At 37.1% G+C, this 13,530-nt stretch overlaps 1 long non-coding RNA gene and 1 pseudogene across 1 annotated transcript; both read right to left on the reverse strand.

The window, feature by feature from the left end:
- Window positions 1-2,029: 2,029 nt before the first annotated feature.
- LOC131231374 (amino acid transporter AVT1I-like) overlaps window positions 2,030-13,530 on the reverse strand; it is a 44,067-nt pseudogene continuing 32,566 nt past the window's right edge.
- Window positions 9,909-10,587, reverse strand: LOC131231394 (uncharacterized). The gene is made up of 2 exons (XR_009164342.1): window positions 10,410-10,587; window positions 9,909-9,988 (listed from the first exon to the last, which is right to left on the reverse strand). It is a non-coding gene; the product is annotated as an uncharacterized LOC131231394 (long non-coding RNA).

The raw sequence follows: 13,530 nt of genomic DNA on the forward strand, positions 1-13,530 counted from the left end.
ATAGGCCCACTTTCTATGATTAAAATTGTTTATCTAATGAGACCCACCTTTAAATGATCACTTGCAAGGGATTGTTTGGTGGAGAGAAAAGGGGAGGTGCTTCTCTATACACGCTTGCAAGATCCAGGCCATCCAGCAAAGGGACCTCACAAGGATGCCAGGACTCATCTGTACAATTGGCATAAACACACGCTATACAAGCCCACATGCATAGTGTGTTAGGAAAAAATGGATTTAAAAAATAGAAAAAATTACTTTTCCCTTGTTTTGTGGTTTTGGTTTTTCCTTCTAGTTTTTAGTATTGGGTTTAGTCCTACAGTGGAAAGAATGAAAATACTAATATATTTATATTAGAATTCTCCATTTATTGTATGTAAGCAGGGGAGTATTGATGGGTTCGAGTCCTTACCTTAGTGGTAGACTTTGAGGAGTTTCAACATGAGGTCTTGGGTTTGATCCCCATTTCGGTGGGCCCTGATAAGGTTTCAATAGTGGCCATTTAGGCTCAACTGTTTCTTGTGGTGTGGCCCACTTGAGATTGGATCTGATTCATTTTTGGGTTCTCATTGTAACCTGAGCTGGTAGAATTACGGACATAGTGAATTTCACACCATTGCAATGGTCCTTATTGTTACTATGAAAATCCTTTGCCTGTGAAGTCAATTTTTTACAAGAATTTGTGAGAAGTATCATTTAATATTTACCTTTTTTTAATTGAAAAATCATTAAATTAATTTTTTTGCCTCCATTTCTAAGAAAACAATTTTCCAGGATGGAAAGAACATAAGTTTTCAAGAGTTAAATTTAAATGTGCCACCATCCTCCTTCGATATTCTCATAATGTAACCCCTAACATGATAGAGTCAATGTGACTCAGACAATGCCATTACATCATCACATCTGCTGACATATTATTTGGTCCATGTAACCCTTGCATTTGACAGTCCTTGTAATAACAAGAAGATCAACATTATCATTACTAGTTACATGATTTAAATAATCGTCACAAGGACACATGCACCAATGTGTCATTTGGTTCATATGTAACCCCCGCATTTGGCAATCCTCAAAATGGAGCGAAGATGGACATGGCCACTACAAGTTACATGATTTGAACAATGCCATTATAGCATATCATGTGCTAACACATCATTTGGTTAGTGTAACCTCTACATCTGTCAGTCATTATGATGGCACGAAGATAGGCTATCCTGAACAATTCCATTACAATGTCACAATGGCCAATCGTGCCATTTGGTTCCTGTAACCCCTGCATTCGGTAAGCCTTGCAATAGCACAAGGATCGCCAATGCCATTACAAGTTCCATGATTTGGATAATTCCATTACAATATCACATGTGCCCAATGTACCATTTGATCTGTGCAACTCTCACATTTGGCAATCATTGTAATGGCATGAAGATCGACATTATCATTACAAGTTACATGATTTGGACAATATCATTACAACATCATGTGCTTACGGTAAATGCTAACCCCACAATATAAAGGGCAACATCATCATTATAAAGCCTGCATCTAATACACCTGCTTGATAACTTTTAAATGGCAAGGGTTATAGGCGGCCCCTTTGACCAAGGGTTGTAAGCAATTTGCATCCCTTATACCCCACATGCTAATGGGTCTCCTTAATTAATTAGTTGTTATAAGCAATTTGTGTCTCTTAAACCCCATATGCTAATGTAACTCATGTGCCTTTGTACAATTTCAATTGCTCTATATATGCCAATGTGCATAAGTGCTACTCTCTAACTTTAAGTGCCCAAATGTCAAATATGTCAATGTATATACTATGCTACATTTGCCACCATACAGTTTTAAGCGCCTCACATATGCCACAATTCAACTTCAAGTGCCCTACATATCTTGTGTATGCCACATGTGCTACTGTTAATTTTCTAACATCCCAGTCATGCTATTTGTTATAATTAAGCTCATGATTTCTTGAAAATAAGAAAACGCTTTCCTTTCTCATGATGTCTTTTACAAATCCAAATGGGCCTTTAGAGAACAAGGAACCTCTCCCCAACATAGTCGTTGTGGGGAGTAGAAAATATATTCATAATAGAATGGACAACTGCATATAAGATACGGTAACAATCCTATCTTCTTATCATTACACGGTTACACGTTAGCAATCTTCTTCTCCAAAATTCTTATCTGTAGGAGAAAACCCAATAACTATCACCAATAATAGCCCTACAGAGCAATATATTGAGAAGAAATTGGAAACTTGTTTGGCATTTCCTATCCAATAAGTTCTAGCAAGACCTCTGGTTACAAATTTACAAATGCTCCAAAATTTGTCTTAGAGAATACTAAGTGCCCATGCCCGTGATTGCAACCAAACTGCCAATTACTATAATCCCCACAATAATCGTAAACTTGGTCTGATGACTCCGGGAAGCTTTGAAAATCTTTAGGTAACATATACATGGAAATACCATTGAAGCCGTGCTACTGAAAAATGACCCAGTAAATGGCATAAAATACGTGAAGAATGGAACTATCAAGGCCACAATAACAGTGCTTATCACCAAGTCCTAATGAGGACGCTAATAGTTCCGTTGTTGTTGATGTGAAACTGATCTTCGATGGCCCCTGCGATCAGTGTAATCACCAGTGCATATTTAGTCAAGGGGTTGATCAATGTTGTGTATATTGTAATCTTCGAACTAATCTTTCCAACAGGGAGATTTAACGTCACTTGAGACTTCACATCTTGACCATACATTAGGTAGCCTAAATTTGTCATTGCTCCATAATTGAAAGTGCAGAGAACAAAGCAGAGGATCAACATCTAGAAGGGAAGGCAATAAAAGAAAAGATCAGCAAACTTATAAAACATCTACAAATAGCGCAACTGATTCGACTTATTAATTATATAAATCTTAGGTTATAAAATCAATGTTACTCATGAGAAAAGTACATATGAATACCCATTGCACGGGTAGTTATAATGTTTTCCTTGTTCAGTGGTCTTGATTACTATTTTATTTTTTTTAAAGGATTCCATAGAAAAGGATGGTAACCATGTATGTTGTTTGTATGTATATTTAGTTATGGAGCAACATAATGTATCACTTTATGTCACTAACATTTTGACAATAATCATATTGGTCCAAAATGTTCTGTTAACCATCGAAAGTTTGATTTATTAAAACTAGATAAAGGATTTCATAAGCTAGTTTTTTAAATTTTAAATATAAATTAAATTTGAGGCATTCTAAATATGAAATACATGAGAAGTACAAAAATATTTGAATCTACGTCTTAATAATTTAAACTTTTATTTTAAACCATCAAAGCTACCATCATATATATATATATGTCAACAAATCAAAAAATGGAAAGCCAGGGATGAGGGGATACCCTTGATTCATTTACCTTAGAGAATTGACTCCTATCTTTCATTGATGTGTATATGGTGGGGAAAACTGCATGCCCACAATAACAGAAGGCATATAAGCTAATAGCAGTAGGAAGTCCACTCAAATTATAAAAGGCTCCTCTTCCATGAAATCCAACACCATCAACTGCACCGCCCCAAAAAACAGAAGCCACCACGACGACAGAAGCCAAGACTCCTCCGGCAGAGACAAAAGCAAGTAGACCCAAGTTCCTTAACCACATTGTAGGTAAAATTATAAGGGCAGTCAATAGAACAAACCCTTGTTTCCCCCCAATTTCAAAACCCATGATCTCTACATTTGTGTTGGGAAACAACTTTTCTAAGTTATCACCTTCCAATATCAAGAATTCAATCGCTGCCAAATACAATTCAAGATACATGAATACTGCTATTGTGATTTTTCCCTTTGAGCCAAATGCATACTCGCCAATGTCAGGGTAGGTTTTGATCCGTGGGTCTGCATCCATACATTTTCGCAAGAGTAATCCTGCGTAGCAACATATTATTGATACTAATAGAAATGGTATCAAGCTCAACCAACCTCCTTCTGACAGTGCATAGGGAATTGATAGTATCCCAACACCTTAAAAATAAAACTATTTAATCAAACATCAGTTTGAAATACTTTTACACACAAAAAAATAAAATAATAATAAATAAATAAATAAATAAATCACTCTACTAGATTACCAAATGGGCCGGACTTTAGGTGAAAGGAGAAGGAATTGGAGGAGAGTGATTTTTGGTGTTAGTGTGAGTGTATTTGGTAGATTATGAGAGCCACATGCACGTTCTTTAGTCATTGTTCAAGTATCACCAGTATACCTCTTCCATCCTGTTAGGCTTAGAGGCCAAAGTCCTGCTCGATCCAAGACTTAGGTGGGCCATGCTTGAAGGAAATAGTTGAGAGAATGGACGCCAACTTATTTAAACCCTAATCACTCAAGCAGCCAACCAAGATGTGGTTTAGACATCTAATCCATCCATTGTGTCCCACTTAGGTGAGAGTTCCACCAAATTTTAGGCTATTCATTAACTCAGGTGGGCCCACAGAGTAATTTTATATGTTTTAGTCATATTTTGCAATATTCCAAATGGTCTAACCACCTGCTTCCAAATACAACTGATTTTTTGGGACATCCCATGTTTAGGAGGGAAGTCACCCGATACACAATTTGATGCCATATACACATTATGGTGGGGCCCATAGAGCTTGAACTTAACCTACATTAAAGTCAACCTTATTGGAACATTTCCCACACACACATAGAGCGACGTTACCATGAATCATCAGAATATTGCAAAGTTACTCTCCAGTGCATGTGACACACAGTACTTGACTGTCCATGTAATTCTTCATGTTGTAGACGGTGATTAAAATTACACTTATTAGCAGCCATCAAGGTAACAATATAAAAAAGAAGTGGCTAATGTTCCACCTGCATCAGGAGTGTGAAGAGATTTTATGGATAGGATTGTCTTATAGGTGAACTTTTGAGACATAGAGCAGCTATTACATATGGATATGGTCTACTTTGAGCTTAAATAGGATTCTATTAGGAAAAAAAAAAAGGGAGCATGCATCAAATGGATTAAAAAAGTTCCAGCTATACAGTGACGCCCCATCACATGATGTTGGCTTATTGTAAGCTTGTGGTTGATTAAGAAAAGTGGTACACAACTAGATTATGAAGAAAAGATGATGATGACACGGAGTATGTACTACTGTATTGGAGGTTTGCTAGAATATATCCCGACGTATTGCAATAGAATAGGTTGGCCCTCAGTCCTTTTCAATGACACAAACTGTCCTCTACCAATTCAACAATATCCTATTCAATGACCCAAGCTGCTTATACAATGAACCTGGAGATCGATTATTCAAAACAATTTTCGGAATGAATATTCTAAAATCTTCCGATTTTTTTAATTTTTTAAACACACGCACACACACCACCACACACTCACGCCTTAGTGGAATTTCACCACCAATGGGTACTCCTCGAACCCTCAACCAGGTGTTGAAACTCCTGAGAGTCTACCACCGGAGTAAGAGTAAGGACCCTTATATTCAAAGGAAATGAGTCGAGTTATCAGCAGGTTGAAATATTCCACACCAGTTTTTGTATTTTGGATATCTTCCATCCAAAAATGTTGAGGCCACCGTCTAAACGTTTGGATAGTACATACTCAAAGCGTCACGGTCATCAAATGTTACCGCCTCTGATTGGACCATCATGCACATATGAATTTTCACCATATATATGCATGATTGGACCATCATGCACAGGCATCTCTGTGGCCCACACAACTTCCGACAACAAGGGGAAGCGGATTGGCTGGTGTACCACACACCAGCTATATAGCTGCTGTATGCACGTGACGTGCAAAGACGAGCACTGCGCCTCTCGAGCTCCAAGTTATCCGAACGGTTCAAAGGAGATCAAAGTTACATGGGCCTTACAGTGATGTATTTATTATATCTACACCGTTCATCTATTTTTTAGAGATCATTTAAAAGCATTATCCAAAAAATAAATCATATCCAAAGATCATCTGAACCACACCACAAATATCAGTGGAGATAATGATTTTCACCGTTAAACAATTGGTAGGGCCCACCATAACGTTTATTTTCCATCCAATCTGTTCATAAGGTCAAAAAGACCTGAATGAAAAGGAAAAACAAATTTCATATTTATCCAAAACTTCTATGACCCCAAAAAGGGTTTCAATGGTAGACATTCAATCTCCTACTGCTTTGTGTGGTCCACCTGATAGTTGTTCTGTCTTATTTTTCGTCTCAAGTCTTAAGACGACCTCGCCAAATGGATGGACAGTTTGGATATAACATATACCTCATGATCATACCCACAGAACTTGCTAACATCAATAGCAGCACTTCCGTGCACATCACGTTTCAGCTGCAGCACGTCAACACATCCCAATTGTACGAACGGCTCAAAAGATATCAACACAGTGCCTCGAGTTATTTAGCCAGCCTGTGCAAATTTGAGGGGCCTTGGCTGAGAGCAGGCCACTGTCAGAAATGAAGTTCACGTAGAGCATATTTAAAAGTCATTCCCTTATATATTCAGTCCAGTCATCTCTAACAATGATCCTGCTATCTAGTAAGTCCAGCTAAGCAGTACCCAATCCACATCCACTAGAGTTGTGTTAAGGTCAATTAAGACTTTTCTACTTGGTCCATTGACTGTATACCTGAGGTCTTTGAATACTATTTTTGTGGACCGCACTTGGATACTTGGTCTTAGATTTCTAAACTTACAGGCACAACTTGGATACCCCTATGGATACAAAATTCGATTTATTTATTTATTTATTTTAAGCAAAGTGCAATGGTCGATACGCAGGCAGTAGAAAAATTGCACAAATGCAATACTTAACTTGAAGATTAAACTAACAAAATGTGAGTCTTAATTTAGATTGTCCGTGCTCTAAAAGCTAGTTTGATATGATTTTCTACTAGAATGATTTGTGGACACTTTTTGCATCATTGAGATGAGAGAAGGGAATGGTCCAAATTCAACTAACAAATGGATTTTTATTTATTTTTCTTGAAAGACGAGAATTTATTAGCACGGAACCAAAAGGTACAAAGTAAAGCAAAAACAAAAAAAAAAAAAAAACACTTGAGGACAAAAAAGAAAAAGGCACTGCTAGAAAAGTAGAAACTAAAACATTGCAGCCCCACAAATGCACCCCAACCTGACCTAACGCATGATTACCACGCGCAGTCCCTAAATAGGCAAAGAACATTAAAGAAGATCCCAGCAGCGGAAACACGAATAGATATTAATCATACATGACAATCTTGTAGGGCACATTTATCGAGTGGCCAACCTGTTAATCTTAAGATCACTGGACATTAGCAATGAGATCCATGGTTATATATGGAACCAACCGAATGAGATTAATGAAATTTGACAGTTGGATTTTGAGGAACTCTATGATTGGATCTGGTTTGTGACTAAGGACTTAGATAAGAGTTTTTTTTAGCAATGAACCCTCACCCACACAGGTCTCACCCAATGCAATCTTTTATGGAACGCACCCATTCGTGCAGTGTCAATTAAAATACAAACCGTTAATCCAATTTAGGGTTGTCAATAGGCCAGGTCCGAGACAACCAAAATGAATTTTGAGTGGGCCGGCTGAGAGTTCCGACCCAACAAATTCAAAATCATAACACAAGAAAACCCCATGCCTGAACCATTGACGTCTCTAACTACCATTCAGTTTGGAAGATTTTTATGAAAATGCCCTTGTGGACTACCATTGTGGACTACCATCATATACACCTAGGTGGGCCATGTAATCTGCTCATTCAAATTGTAATAGGTGTGCAATCAATTTACCAATCCATCATAGCCTACTAAAGATCTTGAACCTGAACCATCTATCAAGTGGGACTCGCTATCAGGCCCATCCACGACCTGGGGGCCTATGTTACATGGCCGAGCATGATCATATCGGTCTGGGGTTCAAAACCTGTCAGACCAATGACCCCACTGATAGACTTTCCTACCTAGGAAGACCAGCCGGAACTATATTTAGGCCCACCATACATAGGAGACCCACCACCTTTAAATGATCCCTTGCAAAGCATTGTTTGGTGGAGAGAAAAGGGGAGGTGCTTCTCTACACACGCTTGCAAGATCCAGGCCATTCAGCAAAGGGACCTCACAAGGATGCCAGGACTCATCTGTACACTTGGCATAAACACATGCTAAACAAGCCCACATGCATATATTGTGTTAGAAAAAAAAAATGGATTTAAAAAATAGAAAAAAATACTTTTCCCTTCTTCTGTTGTTTTGGTTTTTCATTCTAGTTTTGAGTGTTGGGTTTAGTCCTACAGTGGAAAGAATGAAAATACTAATATATTTATATTAGAATTCTTCATCTATTGTAAGCAAGCAGGGGATTGCTGATTGTCTGTGTTGAAAATCACACATCAATCCGCACACTCCATCCATTTTCCCATACTTTTAGGGTTAGATGGAATAAGGAAAGAAAAAAGCACTACACCAAAATCGTCATTTAGGAAAGGTTTAAAACCGTTCCTAAATGGTTGAGGAACGGTTTCAAACCGTTCCTAAATGAGGCGTCGCAGAAAAACAGGAACGGTTGAGAACCGTTTTGGGTAGCGTTTCAATTTTTAAAAACAGAATTTTAGGAACGGTTTTAAACCGTTCTGGTGCCAACGATCACATTTTAGGCACAATTTTTGAAACAGTTTTGAATTCTTATTAATGTTGCCAATGGTCAAATTTTAGGACACAATTTTAAGAACAAATTTTTCTTAAACCCTTTTGTTCATTGTATGAGAGAGTGGGGTATGTAATCTATTTGTGTAATTATATGCTAGATAATTACACAAATAGAAGAACAAGACAATAGATCAGCAGTTCCAATCATCGTAACACCCAGCATGTGGGCCCACAGGCAGCGACGGGCAATGATCATGAATCGCGCAAAATGAACTGAGGCCTCATACAGTTGGAACCATCTACATCCTCCCAATTTTGGGCTCATATCCAGCAAAATGGACAGCATGGATAAAACCCTTACATCACGGTGGGCCCTACAGAGACCTGTCTAGACAGATTATCTTCGAGGAGGGGATAGGACGCAATCCACTTCCTGAGTTTTAGAGTTAAATGTGACCAATTGAAAATCATTTTTTCATTGTTCTAAACTCAAAAATAGACTGGGACAATCACAAACACTCATTCTGTGTAAGTTTCTTAATCTGGCTCATTTATCATACATTCCAGAACATAAATGGTTCCGATGATTGAAACACTCATCTTGTGGGCCTCCGAGGGCGGCGACAGACGCTGCACCTAAATCGTGACAGAGGAAAAACCAACTATTTCTTTACTCCGTTTTCTCCTGTCATTACCACCGTCTCTTCGTCTATCTTATAAAATATCGCCTACGGAAGCGGAGAAATCTTCAACAGACAGAGAAACCACCACTGCCAAAAGAGGAAAAAAAAAAAGAAAAGAAGATTTCAGATGCGTATCGTAAATAAATGCAATTCCTTTGTTAAAAAAACTCAACCAAAAAACAAGAGGAGAGAGAGGGCTCCTACTGACCTTGTAACACCTATATACCGTGATGTTCTCGGCCCAAATGTATCAATGGACTTCCTATGAAGTGGCTGCTTCTGGCCCACCTTCCCACCCCCTCTTCTTTGTGTCCATGGCTACAAAATCAGCCCCGCCATGGGAAGATTCTCCTGCACCTGTTAGGAGAGTTGGTTCAAGGCTCTAAAAAGGCAATAGGAAGGCCCAGAAGGATGTGAGTGGAGCGTGTGAGAAAAGACTTGCTGACTTAACAGTCTAACTGACGATAAAGAAAAACAGAACTGGACTCTGCACTCCTAAACATGCAATTTTCAATAAGAGTAACCATGAAGAAAATGCCAAAATTAAAGATGTATTACCTGAATTTCCCTGTATGTTGCCAATATATAATTAAAGATGTATTCATTCCAAGCAAAATTTGCACCGAAACTCCAATGACCTGAAGCGTACAAGTAAATCTATCAAAAGTGGCATAAAAATTGAGGGAAACATCATAAAATGTTTTAGCTGGGATGAAATTATGTTGATGATGATGATTCACTAGTTCTACTTCTTTGTTACCAAAGCATGAACAGAAATAAAGATAAACAAGACTTTGTTTTCAATTAGATCACTCTCTGTCATTGGATTTCAGGAAACCAATAAATTGCTCCAACCAGCTGACAAGACTGAAAACAATGGCAATAGAATTTGCAGTGTCAGGTGCGGTCAAAGTGATAAGTTTTTCTTTTCCATTTGCAGAGTTGCTAAATCTTTTATGTACAACATTTGATTGATCAATATATCCAAGTCAACTATATAGCAAAATTTATACATTTATAATCTACAGGAGTAATCAGTCAATGAGTTGAACACTTTACCAGGCGTGCATGGACATTCCCTCAACTAGAAAATGCACATTCCCTCAACTGGAAAATATGAAGAGAAACATTAGAAAATCAAACAATTGCAATCATGAAGAAAGTTGTTGATGGTTCTTCCAAACAATATACAGGAATTGCAAGGCCCAATGAAAGTCAGGAGCGAGGTTCTTCTTCAAAATTTGTTGAAAAGGAACCCATTCTTAGGTAAGCATACATTGTGGACTGACAGTCTAAACATGTATTGTGATCATCGAAAGACTGTTAGAGGTTTCAATAGACAATATATATAAATTAATATAGTATTTGTGTGCTTGTCTGTGGAAGGAAAAAAGAAAAAAGAAAAAAGGACACAGATAAGCATGCTAGTAGCAAACTTCATTTAACTATGTGTTCATGTCTATAGAAGAATAAATGTACAATGTTCACAATCAAGCTTACTTTATTTATTACAACTAGCAGAAGACTAGCATTTTGTCGAACATGTCAAGTTAACAAAATTTACTGCCTTACATATACAGTTTGTGTAATGAGAACTAACCTGCACATGATGTGTTTCTTAATCCTGCAAAAATGGCAGATAAAGAATTCAAATGAGCATATGTTAGCTAGATTGGATCACAATTAAAAACAGAATGCAAATATGTCAACAGAACTTGATGGAATACTGCATATGCACCACTCCAAGTAATTCACAACACGAGAATACCATATAAAAGAAGATCAGCAGCAAAAACATCTCTATCAAGGTCTAAAGGGAAAATTAATACATGAAACATGCAAAGAAAAAAGTGATGACTGAATTGGCTGTGTTGGCACCGACACCTTTTTCCAATAAAAACAATATTAAATTACCATTAGTCACTAGCCAATGGCTCTTTGGATGACACACTTACCCCAAGCAGGCCCCATCGAATGAATCGCTTAGTGACTCGTTGGAACCCATGTCTAATAAAAGAACTACTTGTTCTGCTCACAAAAGAAGCCAAGTAAAAATGTACGAACTCAGATTTTGAAAAGTTTGCTATCTCCAAACACATTGTTTCACACAGCACATGTGCCAATCTAGCATGTGTGTGGGACATCAAAGTAGTGCATAAGTATCATGCAATATATATCCTAATTTACTGAAGGTAATCAGATGAGAGAATTTTCAGATGGGAGAAAAATATGTACGTTGGTTGACAGTCAAGGTTTGGCAGGGAAACATGCAGAAAAGTGACAACTGGGATGATCAGTAATTGTGAGCCAATCCAGATGGGCCCCACTAGATGGAGAGCCAAGATTCATGAGTTCCTCATTTACTCGCAGTAAGCAAATCAGCAAAAAAATTTCCGATGCTAAAAATTATTAATGATTAATAGTTGAGGTTCAGCCTGGAAAATCTGCAGAAAAGTGATGTCTAGGATGATCAGTAATTGTGAGCCTATCTAGATTGGCCTCACTAGATGGAGAGTCAGGATTCATGAGTTCCACATTTACTAATAAAAATCTGAAATCCCATGTACAAAACATGTAAGAATCAAAAGAAAAGGATGGCCACTAGAAGACAAAATGAAAGTAAAACAAAACACAATAAAAATTTTCATAGAAAACCCAAAACCAACAAATTTAAGAATCTTAGAGAAAAATATCTTTTTATATGAAAAACCAATAAAAAATCCAAAGGCATAACCTCAAGAAAGGTTGTGTGCAAGCACTCGGGAATAGAAGAACCCCATTCTATGATTTGCCTACTACCCATTTACCAATAAAAAAAAAAAAAAACAGCTCAACTGATTAAAAGCGGGCCAACAAGAAAGAAGATAGTGTGCTCAAGTTCATTAGACCTTAAATTTTTTTTGAATTTAGATGTCATTGAAATTGTTATTTTTACGTGAATTTAATGTCATTGAAATTTTTTGGGCCTACATATGACACATACAATTTCTGAGTGCATCTATATCAGCTTGTCTTTTTTTTTTTTTTGATTTTTTTGATTTTTTATCGGTAGAATCATGTGATATAGAAGAAAAAACTAACCCGTGTTCCCTTCTCAAGTAAGTGAATTGCAAAAGATGAGACTCTAAACTGAATCTTCATACAGGGCTGCATAAAGACAGAGGACACAAACCATTAGCAAAAAATCTAAATTTCTTTCTTTTCAGAAAACTTATGTACTACCTAAACAATTTTAATGATTTTCTTTTACCTGTCATTATTGCCTTTACAAACTGATATTTGGTGCCAAAAACGTAATATCGATCATAAAATTGAATCCTACTCCCACTTATAATCCATTTTTTAACATTATAATTAATAATATGATATATCAAGATTGAATCCTACTCCTGCTTATAAATATCATAAAACCAACAAGATAATTCACTAGTCATGAGATCACTCAGAGCTTGGAAAGGTCAACCAATAAACACTACTTAATAGTTTTGGAAGTGCAAAACCCTATCCTGGCTACATACAGTTGCAAAAGTACAATTTTGAATTCTACTTTCCTGCACATGCCAATGTGCCTTGTGGAAGTGAGATTTGAAATGTACAAGGTAAGAAAATTGCTCAATCCACACGTGTAATCAATTAGCTATAGAAATCATAAAAAATGGTGGGAAAAAACCTCATTAATCTGAAACATGATCTCAATACAATGAATAAAACTCAACAAAGAAAAGCTAATTGCAAAGGACAAAAACCAACCAACAATAAAGTCAGCTCAAATAGCTAACGGAAAAAGAAAAGGAAAAGAAAAGTATAACTTAAGCAGCCATCTCATGGTTAGCATGTGGTATCCTGCTAATGTGTGCATGAAGCAGTCAACTTGAAACAGAGGATCTATTACCTCACCCGCTGCTGCCTCAAAGTGAATATAAATGGCAAATGCTTCCATGCCCTAAGAAACAGAAGTTCTACTACCACCATTGCCATGAATTACTGCTTAAGCCTGAAAAAGAAAATAGAAAGGAGCTTATGACAAAGTGATTCTTCAAGTACTCTTTCATACAATCAACTCTTTCATAATTTGGTTGTTATTATTGTTAGGTAAATACCTGAAGTTGTTGGAATTTGACCAAGAAATTGCTGGATTCAGCATATTGTGGGTTGCTTTCAGCATACCTAAGCTACTAAT

The sequence above is a fragment of the Magnolia sinica genome, chromosome 2, assembly GCF_029962835.1.
Source record: "Magnolia sinica isolate HGM2019 chromosome 2, MsV1, whole genome shotgun sequence".
Lineage (NCBI taxonomy): Eukaryota > Viridiplantae > Streptophyta > Magnoliopsida > Magnoliales > Magnoliaceae > Magnolia > Magnolia sinica.